The following is an 8868-nucleotide window of genomic DNA, read 5'->3' on the forward strand; positions in this document are numbered from 1 at the left end:
CACATAAAGCATTCTTATCATGAGTCTCATGCATAAAATTATTACTCTCCACATAAGCATAATCAATTTTAGTAGTTGTAGTGGGAGCAAATTCAATAAAGTAGCTATCATTATTATTCTCATCAAGTGTAGGAGGCATAGTATAATCACAACAAAATTTACTTTCCATAGTAGGTGGCATCAAAAAACAACTATCATTATCATCATAAATAGGAGACAAAGTATCATCAAAGAAAATTTTCTCCTCAATGCTTGGGGGACTAAAAATATCATGCAAACCAGCTTCCCCAAGCTTAGAACTTTCTATATCATTATCAACAATGGTGTTCAAAGCGTTCATACTAATATTACTACCAGCATGCAAATAAGATTTCATAGGTTTTTTAATTTTCGCATCAAACAATCCATGTTTTAAATCAGGAAATAGAACAAGAAGCTCACTGTTGTCCATTATGCCAAACTAGTGTAAACAAGAAACAAAAAGATGCAATTGCAGGATCTAAAGGAAATAGCTTCGAGCACAAACACGACGGCGCCAGAAAAATACTTTACCTGGAACCGGAGTATGAGTGCCTTTTACCTTTCCTCCCCGGCAACGGCGCCAGAAAAGTGCTTTATGTCTTCTTTCCCCCTCCTTTGCTGTAGACAGTGTTGGGCCTCCAAGAGCAGAGGTTTGTAGAACAGCAGCAAGTTTCCCTTAAGTGGATACCCAAGGTTTATCGAACTCAGGGAGGAAGAGGTCAAAGATATCCCTCTCATGCAACCCTGCAACCACAAAGCAAGAAGTCTCTTGTGTCCCCAACACACCTAATAGGTGCACTAGTTCGGCGAAGAGATAGTGAAATACAGGTGGTATGAATATATATGAGCAGTAGCAACGGTGCCAGAAAATAGCTTGCCGGCGTGTAATTGATGGTGGTGGTATTGCAGCAGTAGTAACGCAGTAAAACAGTAAACAAGCAGTAGTAACTCAGCAGTATTTAGGAACAAGGCCTAGGGATTACACTTTCACTAGTGGACACTCTCAACATTGATCACATAACAGAATAGATAAATGCATACTCTACACTTTTGTTGGATGATGAACATATTGCGTAGGATTACACGAACCCTCAATGCCGGAGTTAACAAGCTCCACAATAATGCTCATGTTTAAGTAACCTTTAGTGTAAGATAGATCAATAGACTAAACCGAGTACTAGCATAGCATGCACACTGTCACCTTCATGCATATGTAGGAGGAATAGATCACATCAATAATATCATAGCAATAGTTAACTCCATAATCTACAAGAGATCATGATCATAGCACAAACCAAGTACTAACACGGTGCACACACTGTCACCTTTACACACGTGCAGGAGGAATAGAACTACTTTAATAACACATCGCTAGAGTAGCACATAGATGAATTGTGATACAAAACTCAGATGAATCTCAATCATGTAAAGCAGCTCATGAGATCATTGTATTGAAGTACATAGTAGAGAGATTAACCACATAGCTACCGGTACAGCCCCGAGCCTCGATGGAGAACTACTCCCTCCTCATGGGAGCAGCAGCGGTGATGAAGATGGCGGTGGAGATGGCAGCGGTGTCGATGGAGAAGCCTTCCGGGGGCACTTCCCCGCTCCGGCAGGGTGCCGGAACAGAGATCCTGTCCCCCAGATCTTGGCTTCGCGATGGCGGCGGCTCTGGAAGGTTTTCGTGGGTTTCGTCAATCTGTGTAGGGTTTTCTGATCCAGGGGCTTCTTATAGGCGAAGAGGCGGCGCAGGAAGGTCGAAGGGCTGGCCAAACCATAGGGGGGCGCGGGCCCCCCCTAGGCCGCGCCAAGGTATGGTGTGGTGGGCCTGTGCCCCCCCTCTGGTCCCTCTCGTGTGTTCTGGATGCTTCCGGGGATTCTAAGATCTTTGGCGTTGATTTCGTCCAATTCCGAGAATATTTCGTTACTAGGATTTCTGAAACCAAAAACAGCAGAAAACAGGAACTGGCACTTCGGCATCTTGTTAATAGGTTAGTTCCAGAAAATGCACGAATATGACATAAAGTGTGCATAAAACATGTAGATAACATCAATAATGTGGCATGGAACATAAGAAATTATCGATACGTCGGAGACGTATCACACATCTTTGAGACAAGTTGGCCTTTTGATGCACAGGATTGCCTTGATCTTTTCCGGGTTAACCTCAATGCCTCTGTGAGAGACTATGAAACCAAGGAGTTTTCCGGCTGGCACGCCAAAGACGCACTTCAGCGGATTCAACATCATCTTGTACCTACGGAGGTTGTCAAAGGTTTCTGTGAGGTCGCTGATCAAGTCGGATCCTTTCCGGGTCATGACCGCGATGTCGTCGACGTAAGCGTGCACGTTCCGGCCAATTTGGTCCTTCAAGCACCGCTGCATCGTACGTTGGTAGGTAGCACCTGCATTTTTCAAACCAAAGGGCATAGTAACATAGCAGTAAGTACCAAACGGGGTAATGAATGAAGTCGCCTTTTGGTCGGATTCCTTCATCCGGATCTGATGATACCCGGAATACGCATCAAGAAAACACAGAAGTTCCGCCCCCGCCGTCGAATCAATGACTAGGTCAATGCGCGGCAAGGGGAACGGATCCTTCGGGCAATGTTTGTTCAAGCCAGAGTAATCGATGCACATTCTTAGTATTTCAGTGTTCTTTTTGGGTACAAGGACGGGATTCGCGACCCAATCGGTATGGATAACTTCGATTACAAAACCTGCTTCTAGTAACTTTGCTAGTTCCATTCCTATGGCGCGGCGCTTCTTATCTCCAAAGCGTCGCATAGCTTGCTTCACTGGTTTGGCCCCCGGATTTATGTTGAGGTAGTGCTAGGCGAGTTCCCTAGGTACTCCGGACATGTCAGAAGGTTGCCATGCGAAGATATCCATGTTAGCGTGGAGGAACTCGACGAGCGCGCTTTCCTATTTGGGGTCCATGTTGGCTCCGACTGAAACCTGCTTGGAAGAGTCACCTGGAATGAGGTCATGCTTCTTGGTTTCTATCGCGGGCTTGAAGGAGGTTTTCTGCTCGGAGATCTGCTTCTTGGTGGTCTGCATCTCAGTCGGATCCACCGCGGCTCTGTAGCCTTTCAGCTCTTCTCCGGATATCACAGACTCTGCGAAGGCGGCTTCGCCTAACTCGCACTCATGAGCCTTTTTGTAGTCTCCGGATACGGTAATCATACCTTTAGGACCCGGAATCTTGAGCTTGTTGTAGATGTAGCACGCTCTTGCGTGGAACTTGTGGTAGGTGGGCCTGCCGAAGATGACGTGGTAGGAGCTCTTGAAGGGCACAACTTCAAACGTGATCTTCTCTTCGCGGAAATTATGAACATCGCCAAAAGCCACGGGAAGTGTGATGCTGCCGAGGGAGTTTGCCTTCTTACCCGGAACCACACCATGAAACTCAGTGGTGCTGTGTTTGAGCTGTTCCCTGGTGAGGTTCATCCTCTCTAGAGTCTCCAGGTACATGATGTTCAAGCTGGCTCCGCCATCCATGAGGCACTTGGAGAAGTCATACCCGTCTATGCGGGGACTTACAACCAAGGCGTAGCATTCCTTTGGCACAATTGCGGGATGATCCTTCCGATCAAATGTGCACGGAATTTCCGACCACCTGACGTACTGCGGCACAGCCGGGACTATGGCGTTCAGGATCCGGGTAGCCGACTTGGAGGCACGTCTTGTTGGGGTTCCGAGGAAAGTGTGGTAAGCCCCCACGCTCTTTTTGTCGAATGGATTGGATTTACTGCGGCTCTGCCTTGGGATCCGGCGAGTTATCATCCTCATCCATCGCCTCGGAACTATCGTCCTCCTTGTCTTTGTTCTTGCCCTTGCCACCTTTTCCGCGAGGGCGGTGCTTCCGGGCGCGCTTGTATCCGGCCTCCGGGTCGTTCTTTAGATCATTGACCCACTTGCGATTGCGGTTGGTATGAGTGGACTTCCACGTAACCGGATCCGAGATGGGCCGGGCGGGCATGTCTCTCGTACTCCTCATAGGTTTGCGGGCGCGGGATCCGGCTGCGGTGACCTCGGAGGTATGCTGCGACCCTGCCGGCTCCGCCTCCGCGTCCGCGTCCTCTTCCGCCTCCTGGACCTCCGCGTTGAAACGCCATGGCGACCATCTCGGATCCGCCACTCTTACGGTCATCGGGGTTCTTGCGCTTATGGCTGCTGCTACCGCCATTGTCATGGTTCTTCTTTTGTTGATGCGGGGGGATTCTTTGTGGCTGCGAGGTCACCGCTGCGTCGTCATCGGCGGCAGTGTGGTCGCTGGCGATGGTGATCATGTCGTCCAACGTCAGTTGATTTGCATTGACCATGCAAGTTAGCTTGTGTCGCAGCAATCCTCCTCGCTGCAAGCCCCCAATGAAAGCGTGCATTGCTGTGCGGTTGTCGACGTTCTCGCACTCGTTTCTTCATGCCAACCATCGGGTGAGGAAGTTCCTCGATGTTTCGCCCTTCTTACGGATGCATGCTGCAGGTCGCTTGTTGTGGCAGGTCTCTTGTAGGTGCCCACGAAGTGTTTCTCAAAGCGTTCTTCAGGTCGAACCAGCAAAAGATGGAGTTCTTCTCAAGGTCGGCGAGCCGGATCCGGGCTGGACCTACAAGGTACAAGCGAAGCATGCGGCGGCGATGTTAGGGGTTCCTCCGGCGAAGGTTACAGCATTATAGTAATCCTCAATCCAGGTATCTGGCCTTTCGGTGCCATCATAATGCTTCAGATTTCCGGGTAGCTTGAGGTTCATCCTTGGCTTTGGTTCCTCTCGAATCATCCTGCCAAAGCACTTCGGACCAATGTAGTCGGTTCTGTACTCGTTAAGGCGGTCCCGCGCGTCGCGCGAGCCGTGGCGAGGAGATTTTGAGCGAGAGTGAGATCTCCGGCCATTGCCTCCGCCTCCACCTCCGCCGCCACCGCTAGGTGGTGGTGAGGGAGACCTGCGAGGTGGGCGGTCTGACCTCTTGCTTCCGCCATCTGAATCTCCTCGGCCTTCCTGGTGCTGGCTCCGGCTCCTGTGGTTGCCTTCGCCTTGGCGCTGGCTGCCCTGGTCGTTCCGGCGAGGCTCCGGATCACGGCTCCGGCGAGGCTCTGGGTCCCGGCTCCGGCGAGGTTCTGGACCGCGGTCCTCATTCCGACTCCTCCTGAGCTCGGGCTCATGAACAATGTTCTGGTTCCGGCGAGGTTCCGGCGAGCGCTCCCTGTTTCTGTTTCTTGGCAGCACGTTGTCGCGGATAACAATCCCACCATGCCCTGGGGGCCTGGTGTTTCCGGCTGGACTACGGCGGCGAGGGGGTCGCGGGTAACCGTTGGGCGGAGGAGAGGGGTTGCGGTATTTGTCTCGTCCAGAGTACATCGCATCCTTTCCCTTTCTTGGATCTGACGGTGGCGTCTTTGATGGTACGGGGATTGGATTTGGGTGTTCCCTGGCTTTCCTTCTGCGCTCCGAGGATCCGGTATGTGATTCGTCATCGGTTCGCCGATCAGCGCGGGCGTCCTTCTGCGCGGTAGATATACAGATATCCGGATTGGATTCCAACCTGCGCGAAGTATCCGCCTTGCTTTGCTGCTGCATTCTTTGAGCGACGAGTGTGCGAAGATAGTTGATATCGACCTCTTCGTCCTTCTTCTGCAGTAGTTCCGCAGCTTTTAGCATGTTGTCCTTTGGAGTTTCCAGCGGCTGGTGATCTGCGGGCGTGTTGAAAGGTATCCTGCGAGGCGGAATTGCTTCTCTAACAATTCGATCGGCCTCCGCCTGCGCATAGATCATCTTTACTTCCCACTCAGCCCTCATGCTCTTGACCTGCTCGAGTGTGGCAGTAATCTCGCGGTCCTGTCTGTCGAAGTTTTCCAGCCAGGCTGCATGATCTGCCCTTCCTACCTTTAACGCAGCTTCGGTATCGGCGAGCCTCTTGGCTGTGGCCAGCATTTCCTTTCTGGCGGTCTCTAGAGCCTCCAGATCTGCGGTGTCGCCCGGGGTTATAGGTGTGTTAAGAACTGCTCGCGCGGCCACCTCCTCTGCTGACAGGATTTCCTCCGAGGAAGAATCCCTTTGGGGTCGCACCCGAGACATTGGAGATCCTTGTTGGGATGGTTGAGGGTCGGATTGGCTGACTTGGTCTCCAGATCCAGTTTGTCCCAGCGCTGCTACCGTTGCGAGAACCTGCTTAGGCTGGGCGGAGTCGACTTCGGGCTGATCACTGTATCCGTATTCCCTTATCTTGCGAACGAAGTCATCAGATTCCATAGAGGGGGTATCTCCGGAAATTGGGCTCAGGTTGCCCAAAATCGACTCTTCAACCGGAGTCTCGCTCTCTCCGACAAGCTCAACCTGATCCGGATCCGCGTTGTGTTCCGGTGCCTCTTCCTGCTCAGGACCAGCTCCGTCTTCTTGAGGGGCGGTTCCGGCGGTATGGGCCAAGAAGTGTACGAAGTGGCACCTCTGCTTTTCTAACACCTGGGAGACCCAGGCGGATCTGCATTGGTCTTCCACCTTTGTTTCCTGCTCAGGGGCGGATTGGGTGGGCTTTGAAATTTCCAGATCCAAGGCGGAATCTTCCTTGGGAAGCTCCTGCGTCTTAGATCGGATCTTCGCGACATCGTCCAGCTCTGCGGCGGTCGCGTCTGCGTTACTTACCAGCGGATTTCCGTCGGAATCGACGGTTTCCCCGATGAAGATGTGTATGCCGCCAATTGGGACGATGGAGAGCTTGACGGGGTTTGTTCTAGCCGGAATCCAGCACTCATCCGGAGGGACGATCGGCAGATTTCCGGCGTAAAGGACGCGCCCCACAGCGATGGTGTCGTCGTAGCTTCCCATGGCGGAACCCTCCCGGTTCCGGCCTCCAGACGCCACAGGCCCCACGGTGGGCGCCAACTGTCGTTGCCTAATCGACGGTACCTCGGAGGAGGGATCCTCACGAGGGGGAGAAGAAGTAGGGGCCATAGGGCGGAGTGCTCTCGGGACGGTGGTACGAGAGTTACCCAGCTTCGGAACACCTGCACGATGACATGGCCTACTGCTGCTTGTCTGGAATTATCTGGGCGCTTTCGCGTTGTTACAATGAGTTGTGGTTGTCCCTCTAGGGGTCCCGGGATCCGGCTTATAAAGGCGCACGGATCTAGGGTTTACATGGAGAGTCCTAGCCGGATTACAGATAGCCTAGCTACGGTACAATATCTTGCCGTGCACGTCACGGATCCGCCTTCCATACACGTCGTACTGGATCCGGGTTCCTCATGGGCCTCCATGGATCCGGGTTACTCCTAAGGTCGGTACGGATCCGGCCTGCTGATCCTGGGCTGGACTTCTTCCTTCATGATCAACAGCAACTGGGCCGCCCGATGGGCCACATGCCTCATCACCGTCTGTGGGCCACCCGGGCTTGCCGGATCTAGGCACTGTCGATGGTACACCCATGAAGTATACCCACAACACTCCCCATGGACCGGTGTGGCAGCAACTCATTGTCCCTCGCCTCCTTCGTAGTTTTGTTTTATGTCAACCGTATGCATGTCCTTTTTAAGGCCGGTCGTCGCTTCCGCATCCCATACACCAGTTCACTTCCTCGTCAACTTCCACCTCCACTCACCACAACTCTAGCTCCCCCATTATAGGCAGCAATGAGGAAGAAGGGCGGGCGCAATGACCTTGAGGCCGACTCCTCGTCTGGGTGCCACCGTCGTGCATCGCCACTGCTGTTGCGCTTTCTGGGAGGTTGAAAGGATAGAGATGGTAACCTAGAGAGTGGATGTGAATAGGTTCTAGGATGTTTTCTTTGATTCCTTTTGCAATAAGTGAGACTGGTGCAAACTAGGTGATGCAACGTAAATGCTGATACAAGGTATTTATGATGAGGGCATCGCTACCTCACTACTACCTCCGTCATTACAAGAAGATGATCCTGCTGTAAAGCTCAAGCCCAATGAAGTCAGGATTGGACCTATGACACGAGCTCGTGCGAAGCTACTTAAACAACAGGTGAACTTGTTCCTAAACGATACCTTGATTGATGAGAACATTATACTGCCTAAATCTCGTTACTTATGTATCATCAGGTATGAAGAGGAGACAAGCATCACATGAGGAGGAGAGGAGCAGCTGGACGTGAAGGACGTGAAGCTGGACATGGAACTGGACATGAAGATATCTCATGGACGCGCGAGGGAGGAGCGGGAGGCATGCGCGAGAGGAGGAGATGATCCAGCCGGCGCCAGGACCGGTCAAACCGGCCGCACCGCCGGGCCGTCCGGTCCCAGGGCCGGTCCAACCGGCCCCCACGCCGGGTCCATCCGGTCTGGACCGGGTTTCTGACCTGTGCCAACCGGGCGATTTCCAGTAAGCTAGAAACGTCGCCCGGTCACCACCCGGCGCCAGATCCGGTTGCCAACCGGACCGGCCGGTCCCAGACCCGGTCGACCGGCCCCCAGACCGACCGTGTCCGAGTCTGTCTCGACCAGATCTATTCTGGGTCGGTTATTTTTGTATCTTTTCGACCAGAAGTCGTCCCGGGCGCCTATATAAGTGCCTAGGACTCCCCCTAGCTGCTTTAGACCACGTTTAAGATAAACCCTAGTTCTTAGTTGTTTGCTCTGCAAAACTATTGAATCCCCTACACTATATTGTTTGATATTGTGTAGATCTGAAAGTCTTGTGTGATCTGCTGTTCCATTGGGAATTAGAAGGTTGCAACTTACCGCTTCGTGGTCGGCGGCTACGTGCGCAAGTGTGTGGAGTTGTGAATATCTTGCAGGGTTGAGAGCTGTTGCATTGGCATCAGGAATCAATCAAGAGACTTCGTCGGCGTCATACAAGTTATCCTCCTCATATCATCGATTTCATC

Source organism: Lolium perenne, chromosome 6 (assembly GCF_019359855.2).
Source record: "Lolium perenne isolate Kyuss_39 chromosome 6, Kyuss_2.0, whole genome shotgun sequence".
NCBI lineage: Eukaryota > Viridiplantae > Streptophyta > Magnoliopsida > Poales > Poaceae > Lolium > Lolium perenne.